Source organism: Monodelphis domestica, chromosome 7 (genome assembly GCF_027887165.1).
Source record: "Monodelphis domestica isolate mMonDom1 chromosome 7, mMonDom1.pri, whole genome shotgun sequence".
NCBI lineage: Eukaryota > Metazoa > Chordata > Mammalia > Didelphimorphia > Didelphidae > Monodelphis > Monodelphis domestica.
Genome location: NC_077233.1, coordinates 36,699,848 through 36,712,564, shown reverse-complemented (window position 1 = coordinate 36,712,564; position 12,717 = coordinate 36,699,848). Strand labels below are relative to the sequence as shown.

Here is a 12,717-nt window from a genome sequence, read left to right as displayed (position 1 = left end):
GGGCCCTTCTGGCTCTAAATCTGGGGTCTTGTGATTTTAGAATCACAGAACCTCAGAGAGGGGCCTTCAAGGCCATCTGGTCCAAGCCATACCAGGACAAGAACCCTCCCTACAATCTACCTGCCAAGTCCTCACTCAGCTCTGGTTAGCTGGCTGTGACTAATTCTTCCTCTTAATTCCATGGGGTAATTCCAAGCAGCTGATTAGGACCACATTGACGTCTCGGTTCCTCATGAGGACAGGCAGGGATTGTAGACTTTTTCAGTCTCAGGATCTGGATTTGGAGCCCCAACTATGGAGCTATAGAGGATGCACCAATTTCAGATGTGGAAATTCAATGAAATAAACAAAGGAACTGAATGCTGGGTAATTATAGGCAAATCCACAAACATGTATTAAGCCCTATGTGCCAGGTACAGTGCTCAGCCCTTGTTTGAATATATTTGTTTGCAGGTTGTCTCCTCTCTTAAGACTGAGCTCCTTGAGACAAGGGACTGTCTTTTGCCTATTTTTGGATGCCCAGAAATGAACAGGCTGCATTTGGGCTCCGTTCTTATACTGCTCTCTGCGCCTGGAAGAAAGAACCCACCAGAAGTGGGCACCCAATAGGCACTATTTGTTGTCCACTTGTTTTCAGGAAGAATTAAAACAAGATCATTTTTTGGAAGTGCATTTTATGAAAGGCATAATATTAGGTGATGGGCATCCAATTTTTTTTTTTAACCCTCACCTTCTGTCTTGGAGTCAATACACAATACTGTGTATTGGCTCCAAGGCAGAAGAGTGGTAAGGGCTAGGCAATGGGGGATCAGTGACTTGTCTAGGGTCACACAGCTGGGAAGTGTCTGAAGCCAGATTTGAACCTAGGACCTCCCATCTTTAGGCCTGACTCTCAATCCACTGAGCCACCCAGCTGCCCCTGCATCCAATTTTTTTAATGGTCCCTGACCTCAAAGAACTTATAATCTAATGTGGGGGTAACACAAATACATATGATACTTTAAAATTTTGTAATAAGGGCAAAGAGTATATCCTAAAAAAATGTTCTAAGTAGGACTGTGGATAGAGTGCCATGCCTGGAATCAGGAAGACCTGGGTTCAAAATGGACCTCTTTCTAGTCCCTGCCTAGCTGTTTGGTCTTGGGTAAGTCACCTAACCCCAATTGTCTTGCCACTCTTCCGTCTTAGAATTCATTCTAAGACAGAAGATAAGGGTTTGAGGAGGGAGGGATAACTTTCTTTTAGGTAGAGGGAAAGTGTCAGAGAAGGCTTCATGGAGGAAGTTGCACCCAAGCTTGGCTTCAGAGGCAGAGGATTTCAACAGGAGAGCCTATGGGCTGCGGCAGAGAAGAGGATTCTAATTCCACTTTGGTGGGAAGAAAGGATGCTGAGAGGGCGCATTCTCCAGACATACTGGCCAGAAGAGCTATTAAAAAGACCTATAGAGATGGAGCTCTTGCTTCCAGAAGACACAGAGAACCCAGGAATTTCACAGTGAGCATACATTTACCTCTCCACTACGGTCGAGGAATTGTTCTCTACTGTACACTCCCAGTGAAAGCTGGTTTTCCTTCTAGAAGATGGGAATCAAGAAACTTCTGGTTCTAATAAATAAATTTTTTTATTTTTTTCTTTATTATTTATTTATTATTATTAATTTATTTATTTTATAAAAAAATAAAAAATAAATTTTCATTTATAATTTCTTAAAATTATAATATATAATATATTATATATTAATAATATATAATATAATATATAATATAATATAAAATACAGTGTCGAGGCTTTTTTTTTATCGTAGTTTTCAAGGAGTCCAATGATTTTTTTCTTAAATCCTCACTTTCCATCTTAGAATCAATACAGGGTATTGGTTCTAAGGCAGAAGAGTGATAAGGGCTAGGAAATGGGGGTCAAGTGACTTGTCCAGGATCACACAGCTATAAAGTGTCTGAGGCCAGATTTGAACCCAAAGCCTCCTAGTCTGACTCTCAATCCATTTGAGCCACCTAACTGCCCCTTCAATGATTCTTAAATTATTTCTAGACTGTAATCTCCTTGAGAGAAATTTCTGCCTTTCTGTCCCCATTCTTGGGCATATAGTAAGAGCTAAATGGCCAGTTTGAGGACTGATTAACCATCCCTGTGACCTGTTTTCCTGCCTATTTGTTTAATATTAGACATGGGAAGGAGAAAGGATTTGGGGACAGGATTCCTTTCTCCAAAAAAAAGAGAGCAGAATGCAATGAAGGCCAGAAGGAATTAGAGACAAGCGGAACAATTTTGAAAGTTAAATATTGAATTTTTTAATAGATGTAACAGGTAATTGGCCAATGAGAGCTTGGCCCTTATGGGTCTGTGAAAAAACTCTGCCTGATGTCTTCAGGGGCTAATAGCACTCCTTGCCTCACTTGCCAGCAGGAAAGAGAAGGCTTTCTTTGGCCCTTCTGAATAAACACGCAGTTCCAGCTCAGCAGCCAGCCACAAGGCCTATTTCTTCACCACATGCTAAGCAGACCAGAAAACAGTAATACAATATCTTCGTGTTTTCTGCAGTCCACATATGGGATTGCATAAAGCCAAGTACACTGTACATGATTAAAAGAACTGGGCTTTCATCAGCTAGTGCCATATATATATATATATATATATATATATTTAAAAAGAAAGGTTTTGCGCAATAGAGTTTCACTCCTCTACTCTCCTATAATCTACATAAAAATGCTCGTTTTAATTAAGTTAAATATTTTTTAATGAAAAAAAAAGATATGGCCCTTTCATGGTCACATTCCTGTCGTGGGTCTCATTCCACCAAGTTTCAGTAATATCTATGAAGTCAAATTTTCCTCCTTATTTTTTAGTATGGTATATCGATTTCATCTGGCTTGTCATCCATACTAAAAATAAGGAGATCCTGAATTACACTATTCCAAAAGGCCAAAGAAGTAGGCTTGCCACCAAGAATAATTTTCCCTGCAAAGCTCAGTCTCATTCAAGGGGGGAGAGGGGATGCGCAAATGACCCTTTAATGGAATAGAGGACTTTCACTTATTTCTGGAAAAAAAACAAAAAACAAAACAGAGCTGAGTGGCAACTTTGAAATACAAACACGAGTCCAGAGAAGCCTAAAAGAGAAGTTTATTTGTGTAATTAGAAGGAGCTGTATAATAATATAGCACTAACATTAGAATGGAGGAAAAGAAACAGATGTCCCTTCAGAATCTTATTATCTTCAAAACTATTAAGGGACGAAAAGAAGAAAAACAGAAGTTTAGCAGGGAAGTCGATTCGTTCTGTTCTGAGGATTAAAAGAGGAGAGGCAAAAAGGGGGGATCCACTAGTATAGAATGGAGGAAGAAAAGGGTACCGCTTGTTATTTGTTATAAATGGGGCATATCTGAGAAGAAGGGGATACAAACACAGAAGAAGGCGTGAGGAGAGCCAGTATCAGATGAATCTCAGATCATTCTGAAGCAAGAAAACTATTAATATAGCTATTAACAGGCTCATTTTTATTCTCTTTCTCCAACAGCCTCAGGTCATTCTGAATCTTAATATTCCTGACAAGATTGTCCGTCTTTTTATAGTCATCCTCCATCATCTATGCTTTTGCTCTGTCTTTAAAATATTATATACATATTTTATATATATATATATATATATATATATATATATATATATATATATATAGGATACATTGAAAACAAACTTCCTAATCCTGAAGTGGAGATTAAAAGAGGAAGAAAACACCAAACTAGAATCTAAGAAGGTGCCTTTGATACCTCTAAGACAATCAGGGAATGGCTCAATAAATTGTGGCATATAAATATAATAGAATATTATCGCTCTGTAAGATAAGAAGAGACGCCTTTGAGGAATCCTGGGTAGCATAAATGGATGCAGAGCGAAGTGAGAAGAACAATCATTCAAGGACAGCAAGATTGTCATGAAAAATAACTTTAAAGACTTATGAGCTTATGTCAAGATATGCCTCCAGAGACCCCAGGATGAAGCATGCTATCACCGCCTGGCAGAGAGGCAATGAACACGAAGAAACATACACTCTCGACACAGCTATCGTACATTCAATTTGCTCCACTATAGTTATTACAAGGGAATTTTTTTTCTTTCGCTCTTTAATGAGGTAGGAAGCTTAGGAGGTTCATTTAAGCTGTGGCTAGATGATTATTTGTGGGAGTTAATAGAGAGCAGATTTTTCAGATGGAATTGCCTCTAAGGGTCCCTTCTAACTCTGAAATGTGAGCCTCTGAAGCCAGAGCGTGAGGGATATTCTCTCCCCAAGAGAACAGGGAACCATCAAGGGACTACAGGTCACAATAAGGGGAAACAAGGATCAAGGTGAAGCGTAGAGGCATCTCCTGGCAAAAAAGCAGGATATGAGACTTTCAGAGAAGGGAATTTCGTAACTGAGGATCCTGGACAGGAGGCAGTTTTAAGTGATGGTAAATCCCCTCTATGTACATGCTTATACACGTATGTGTGCATGTATGTATATAGCTGGAGTAGAATGATGAGGAAATGAAGACATGGCAACTGAAGAGGTCAGAGCGTCAGAAGGATCACGAATAAGAATGAAGTCGCCCAAATGACATCAGAAGCTAGGCAGTAAGGGAAGACTGACAGCCAGGTGATAAAGTTATTGAAGAAAGTGGCAGGGTTTCCTGGAGGTTGACAGATGGCAACCAGCAAGGATGCATATCGGGTGATATAATTGGATGCCTGGAACATCAAAGGTAGATGGATTGTTGAGTGAAGGCACTCAGGGCTTTACTAATTGGTTAAATCTGCTGTGGTAGCCAATGTTTAGGGCTCTGCCTTTACATTAAGTGTAATTGGCTTGGCCTGACTGATGGGAAATCTGATACTTGACTTGGATCCGAATATTACTTTCTGCAACAAGCACCATGCCAAGAGGAGTCATGCATCTGAAACTACTCAAGGATAAAATCAAAATGTCTCTTTTGTAAATGTTAGAGGAATCTTCACAAATCAATTCATCATATTGAATTTGGTTCATGAACTTTATAGGAGAAAAATGATGATGTTTATAAACAAAGGCTGCCACGCAATAGAAATTCAATAAATCTTCAATGGTGATAATGACAAAAATGCTGATTTTTAAAAATGTGTTGTAATTGACCCACGCTGTTAAGTGGCCCCTTATTTTTGTTTTATTTTTTAAAAAATAACTTTTATTGATCTCTTCTGGTTTTTTTTAACACCTACATTTCCCAGTGTAATCCCGCTTCCTCTCCAAGAGCCATTGCTTATAACAAAGAATAAAAGAGGAAAAAGAAAACCAGTTGAACAAAACTAACCAATACACGAAAAAGTCTCATGTCTGCAGTATTCCATTCCCATAATCACTCCTCTCTTCAGAAGAGTGAGGCAGATACCTTCCTGCATCTTTTTTTCTGTCTACTTGGATTTATTTATAATTTGCCTGGAATTATGCCTGCTTCATCCATCCCTACTCAGACCATATGATTTCATTCCAGTTTATTCTATACTTTCTCTCTTTTTTTCGGAGTTTGTTAGAGAAATGTGAACTGTATCATGTGAAATGTATGTTAGAAGTAACTAACTGGCTGTTGACCTATTAAGGAAGAGAATTGACTAAGTAGTTTTTCTTCTTTGTTCTAAAATGTCCTATAAACAGAGAGAGTACCATTTTCTCTTCCCAAGTAAGGCTCAGATATTTAGGGATGGCAATGAGAAGAGAGGAGAAACTGTGTCTTCGATAAAATTACACCCACCTGAGTCTCACCAATAGAAATTTTTGTAAGGGGATCTATTTCAAAGGGATTGCACTAAGGACTTAATCACATCAATTACATCACAAAGTTTCTAGCTAGGCAAGTGATAATCTTAATGAGTAGACTTTCAAATAACTCAGAAACTTCCCCCAGCAGAAGCATGTCTTTCTCACTGAAGTTGGTACCTCTGTGCTCAAAAGAATAGCCTTAAGATCCTTTGTTATCAGCTCCTATGACCTCATCCCTGGAGAGTAAATGGTTATGGGCATCACGCTTCCACAGATTGTGGATTCCATCACTTGTAGTCATCCAGCCACCACCAGAAAAATAATGCTGCCAGAAAGATGAGATTGTGCATCACAGAGTAGCTTGTATTTATTTAAAACACCAAATAGTATCTCAAATACAGTCCAGCCTGCACTAGTCCTCTGTTCTGCAAAGCTTCCCCCAAGAGAACTGTAGAGTGGGGGGAAAAGCACTGAATTTGGAGTCTGAGAACCTGGGCTTAAATTCTAGGTGAGTCTATTGCTTATGGGACCTTGGGCAAGTAAGTTATAGCCAGTGTGCTAAATTTGAAGTCAAGAAGGCTTGGGTTCAAATCCCACCTTTGGGTGACAATGAGCTCTTTTTCTTTTTCTTTCTTTTTTTTAATCCTTACTGTCCTTACATGTTAGTAACAACTTTAACAGAAGGGCAAGAGATAAACAAACTGTTTAGTGTTAAGGGACTTGCCCATGGTCACACAGCCAGGAAGTATCTGAAGGCACTTTTGAACCCAGCTCCTCTCAACTCCAGACCTGGTACTCTATCTTCTGTACCACCTATCTGTCCTGACCATGGACTTTTAAGTTCTCTGACTCAGTTTCCTCAATTCTAAAATGAGGACTGGGACTAGATGTCCCTTCTTCGGTCCCTTCTGGGTCAAAATTTATCATTATAAGTGGCCACGCAACTAAAATATTCTTAATTTTTTCACTTAAACACACAATATACAAACTGGGAACATGAAAACATGGAGAAAAAAAAACTGAGCCTCTAGGTCAGACACAGCCAAGAAAAAGTTCAGGAACAAAAGTGAGAAGCGTCTTTAGGAGATCATGAATTTGATTTCTTGGGAAAACTCATGACTCACAGGAAAACTCTAAACTTACTCCATGCTTTTCCAAGCTAGGCGATCCTAGCTCTTGGCCACTGGAGAAGAGGCAAAACTAAAAATTAGATGGAGGGATAAGATTCCAACTCAATAAATATCCAAACCTTGCACTACAGCCCAAGGGTTCTAGTCACTTTTTTTCAAGTCTTAACTCGAAACAAACAAAATACTGCATAATTTTTAGTGCATTCGTCCATCACATTTCCCACTTTGTTCCCTTTTTCTGACTCCCCTGAATCCTTTCTGGAAAGGGTCTTTTCTGATTGCCTCAAAGCTGTGAAGATTTCTAACTCAGAAGGAAAGAGATTATGGGAAAAAGAGACCAAGTGGAAAAGGAGCTTAGTGTGGTGTAAAGAGCACTGGGCTCAAAGCCAGAGGCCCTTGGTTCAAATCCCAGCTCTGTCTCTTACAACCTGTGTAACTTTGGGCAAGTCTCATAACTTTCCCAAATCTCTAAAACTAGAGGGTTGGACTAGATAATCTCTAGGGTCCCTTCCAGCTTAATATAACTTGTTTGCATGTTGTCTTCCCCATTAGATTGGAAGCCTGTCTTTTGTCTCTTTTTGTACCTCCAGCTCTTAGCACAGTGCCTGGCATATGGTAGACAGTTAACAAATGCCAACTGATTGACTGAAGGAAGTTCCTTGGTCAAAGACACCCAGTTCCTGGTCACTGAACAAGTATTTATTACGTGTTTACTATGGGTGAGGCACTATACTAAACACTGGGGACAGATTCAAAGAAAGGCAAAAGGTCCCTGCCCTCAAGGAGATTCTCTAGCTAGTCTCTTGACCGAGTCAATCAATAATAAACCTCTTGGAATCATAGGTTTGTGGCTGGAAGGGCCCTTACAAGGCAATCTAGTCCAACCTCCTCAACCCTAGATGGACCAGTGGGCCACCTGACCCTCAGTTTCCCATGATAATGTAAGGAGAAAGTGACAAAGCCAAGATGTGTACCCGTCAGACTCTGACTACGTTCTGTACCAGGCTAAGATTTAGTTTCTTGGTTTCTTTTTTTTTTAATCCTTACTTTTTGTCCTAGAACTGATACTAAATATAAATTCTAAGTCAGAAGAATGAGAAAGGCTAAGCAACTGGGCTTAAGTTACTTGTCCAGGACAATACAGCTATGAAGTATCTGAGGACACATTTGAATCTAGCACTTCCCATCACCAGACTTGGCACTCTATCCACTGAACCATCCAGCTGCCCCTACCATTTAGTCTCTAAGAGATTAGATGATTTCCAAGATTTCTACTAATTCTATAATCCCAAAGACCTCATCTTGTGTTAGTTTATTTTCTTTCTTTCTTTCTTTCTTTCTTTCTTTCTTTCTTTCTTTCTTTCTTTCTTTCTTTCTTTCTTTCTTTCTTTCTTTCTTTCTTTCTTTCTTTCTTTCTTTCTTTCTTTCTTTCTTTCTTTCTTTCTTTCTTTCTTTCTTTCTTTCCTTCCCTCCCTTACCTTCTGTCTTGGAGTCAATACTGTGTATTGGCTCCAAGGCAGAAGAGTGGTAAGGGCTAGGCAATGGGGGTCAAGTGATTTGCCCAGGGTCACACAAATTTTCTTTCAAAAGATGACAAGATCTCAAAAATCTACCAAATAGCTCCTAAATCAATCCTTTTGGGGGACTGAAAGTCAAGAAATTCCATATTCTTGGCAGTTTTGTGAAGGGTCTTTTCTAAGGTGACATCTTCTGGCAACCAATACCAGCCCATGAAAGAGACTCATTCCATCACCATTTTGTCTATTGGGGCACTGTTTGTCACTGAGCCAATAAAACAGCTAGACTTCTGTGAAGATCTCTCTCAGAACCCAAGGTGAAATGAGGAAATTGGCCAAAGAGAGAAGATGAAGTATTTCAGAAAGGGGAAACGTGAGATAGTGGAGTGTAAGAGGGAGTTCACAAATGACTATGGCAACCTCCTTTTTAAAAGAAATAACAGCAATGAAATAACAGATGAAGCCTGGAAGAAGAATGGATGAGGACGATAGCAGTTAGCATTTCTATTGCACTTTAAGCTTCACAATGTGCTTAATGTGTGTTATCTCACTTGATCCTCACAACAATCCTATGAGGTAGGTGCTATTAATTTCATCCTCTTTTTTACAGGTGAAGAAACTGAGGCTGAAAGATCTTAGACCTAAAGAGCCCTGAGGATTTAGAGAATTGTCTAGGGGACTGAGAGATTAAGGGGACTTCCCCAGAGTCACCACCAAGTGGCTGAGAAAGAATTTGAACTCAGGTCTTCCTGACCCAGGTCTAGCACTCTTTCCACTAGGGCTGAGACCTGAGATCCAAATACTCTCTCTGATGAATACTAAGTGACCTTCAGAAAATCACTTCAACTTTCAGTACTCCAAGAACTCTCTAAATCTATAGATTGCAAAGCAAGTGATGGTCTACACTGGTAGAGGGCATTTTTTCACTGGGAGTTTGCTATACCAATGAAATTAAGGGACTGATCTAAAAACAAGAGTTCCCAAATACACAGTGCTTCCCCCCCCAAAAAACACTTACCCTCCATCTGAGAATCAATACTTGGTATTGGTTCCAAGGAATACAAATGGGAAGGGCTAGGCAAGGGGAGCTAAGTGACTTGCCCAGGGTCACACAGCTGTCACATTTGAACCCAGGACCTCCCATCCCCAGATTTGGCTCTCAATTCACTGAGCCACCCAGCTGCCCCCTTACATAGTGCTTTGAAGACAACCAATGGCTCTTACATATTCTCTGATGATCTTCACAATAATCCTGGGAGGTAGGTACTACTATAGGCATTGGAAAATGGGGGTATTTCATAGAGGTTACTGAAGCTTAGGAAAGACAAATGAAAACACAGCCCACTGTAAAACTACAGACAGTGAGAACAGTCTGGTTGGCACCATGGTTGGCATAAAGTTTTGTAAGGAGAGGCTGGAAGCTACGACAGTTTGTTACTGTCCCGTCACTGTTCAGAGGGCTGAGGTTAAACACTGCCTTCAATCACCATCTCACACCATCCGAGAAAGCCCAGAAAAGCACGAGAGCTAGATTCAAACTTAAGATCACCCAGTCCTTTTCTGTCTCATGGAAACCTCAGGCAGCCCAGGAAAGCTGGGGCTCCTTCTCAGAAGAGTGTTGAAGATCACTTAAGAAAAAAAGCTAAATTTCAATTAGAATGAGTGAAAATAAAGGCGTCAATTCTCCCCCTGATCCATGTTCTCCCACCCCTTGGCCAACCACAGACCCCTGGAAATCCAGATCTACTCCAACTCTTCATTGGACAAACCAGGAAACTGAGCCTGGGGGAGGCGAGATGAAGAGCCAGGACCAGACCTCAGACCTGGTGACTCATACATAATCTATTACTCAACCTAGTCCACAGAACTGCTGCCTCTTCGCCCCCATCGACTTCCAGTTTTAGACTGGCCATTCAGTCTTCATTTTCTGGCTTTCCTGCATGTAACTCCACTGTGGTCTCGTTTCACAGACCCCACCAAGAAAGGGAATGCCTTATCCCAGGGCCCATCTCCCTTTTTTTACAGAGTCTACGCCTGTTGAGAGCAACATTGCAGTCAAATGACTAGTTGTAAAATTGTAGGGTCTGGATGAGCCTAAGCAAATCCCTGGAAACTTAATTAAAATGAAAACAAGATGTTGGAAGAAAAAAAGAGCAGAGTGTTTCATGGATCAACGTGGCAGGACTCCACCTCCCCCCAGCATCCTGGGGGAATAGTTCCCTGCATCATGGATGGTGGGCAGGTGGTGATCTGCGACTCATCCAACTCCAAACTTTTTTTTTTGCTCACCACAACCACAAGTCTGACCTTCCTTAGGCCAGAAATGATGAGGTCACCCATATTGCTCCACATTTCTTTTGGGTTCTAGCCACTTAAAGGGAATGAAGCATTTGTATTCCAAAACACATGTAGCCTTTTACTCTCCCCTATTCTTACTTAATGAGAGAAATGTAACCTGGTCAGGAAAAAGGGAAAGAGTACTTTAATGCAGTGGCCCTTGACTGGGCTGCATTTGGTAGCAGGCCCATCAAGATGGCTCAAGAAACAGTGAATAAATAAGGTCCTAAAAACTGTCAACTCTTCCAGAGGATGTGAGAATAAATTTCATCTTTATTCATTTGAGGCAGAGACTTCCTGGGGCTTATTTACCCTGTGCAGAGTTTTCTAATTTTATTCCTTATTCCTCCAGTGTTGGCCATGATTTCCATGATAATCTAAGCGATATGTTCAAAAGAAAAATGACTTCAGGAGGTATTGTTGTTCATGGAAGTAATCCTGCTTTAAAACATCCATTTATATTCTGCCCATGACTGGCTCCTTGTCGGAGCAAACTTGGCTGCCTGGACAATCAGATGCCACCCAAATGTGTTTGTTTCCCCAAATTTTTCTTACCAACTTTGAAAGTCTCTTATGTCTTTCATTATATTATTTCCTTTGGAAAAATCTCTGTAAAAAGATGAACTAGCACTTTTCCTATATTCATGCATTCTATTCAGGCAGTAAATAGAGCTCTGAATATGAGCAAGGAGAAACTCTTAAGATACTTCAGTATCTGGTGCATGAATTTGCACACAGAGCACAATTAAATTGCTATGTTGTCTACTCTCAAATAAGGGTGGCTTTTTTAAATCTCCCAATCCTAATCAGCTTGCATTTGAGCCCAATATAGGAAATTTTGGAACCATGGGATATACTTTCTGAAATCTGAATAATTTCCTAAGAGAATATTTTAAGCCAAAAAAAAAAACAAAAAAACCCTTAATTCCCATAACATTGAAGGCTGTGTTCAGAAGAGATCATGGTGCTATAGCTACACTTAGAATACCACTTCACCCTTCTCAGAGCTTCAGAGAAAAAGGAAACCTTAGAAATAATACAACTCAGGGCAGTGAGGTGACTTATCCACTGATAAGAAGCCAGGCTTGGGGACTGGAGGTCCTGTGTTCAAATCTGATTTCAGACATTTCCTAATTATGTGACCCTCAGCAAGTCACTTAATCCCAACTGCCTAGCCTTTACTACTCTTCTGCCTTAGAACACATACTAAGACACATGTTAAGGGTTTGGGGTGTGGGGGAGGACAAAAAAAAATAATCCAATTCTTTCATTTAACAGAGGAGCCACTGGGTACACAGTAAATAGCAGAACCAGGTCCTCTGACATGAAAACCTGGACATTTTCCAATATATTATATTGCATCAACATTAATCCTTTATCCTACCCAGCTAACTAATAATTCAGTAAATACCTACTTTGTGTCAGGCACAGTGCTAGGTACTGGGAATAGGAGTACTCAATCTACAGTACCAGCTCTCTTCTGTTTCCAAAGCCTCCAATAAACATCCACATAATATTAAAGGAATAAATGCTCCTTGAGGGAAGGGGCTGATATTTTTTCTTTCTTTTCTTCTTCCTTTCTTTTTTTGTTTTGTCAGTATCTTTCCAAGGTAGCACAATTCCTGGCATAAAGTCTGAGCTCAATAAGTACTTACTGAATGAATGGGCAAATGTAAAGATATTGAATCAAGATTTACTTTCTTTTACTTCATAATAATACTTCACATTTATAAAGTATCAGCCACTCTACAAAGTAGTTTTCCGGACACGTTGGACCCTCAAAAACTGGCGCTGTTTATTCCCATTTTATAGATAAGTAGTGAGTCTCCCAGAGCTTCAGTGATTTGCTCAAGGTCATCCAATGAGTCAGATACCAAGACTCGGTTCTCTGACTCCAAGCTTAGTGTTTTTTCTCTACACCTGGCTGCATTCCATTTATCTGCAGTTA

The 12,717-nt window shown here is 40.1% G+C and overlaps 1 protein-coding gene across 1 annotated transcript in view; it reads right to left on the bottom strand.

Annotated features, from left to right (window-relative positions):
- Positions 1-12,717, bottom strand: part of GXYLT2 (glucoside xylosyltransferase 2) — a 124,308-nt gene that overhangs the window by 73,311 nt on the left and 38,280 nt on the right. The window lies entirely within an intron of this gene.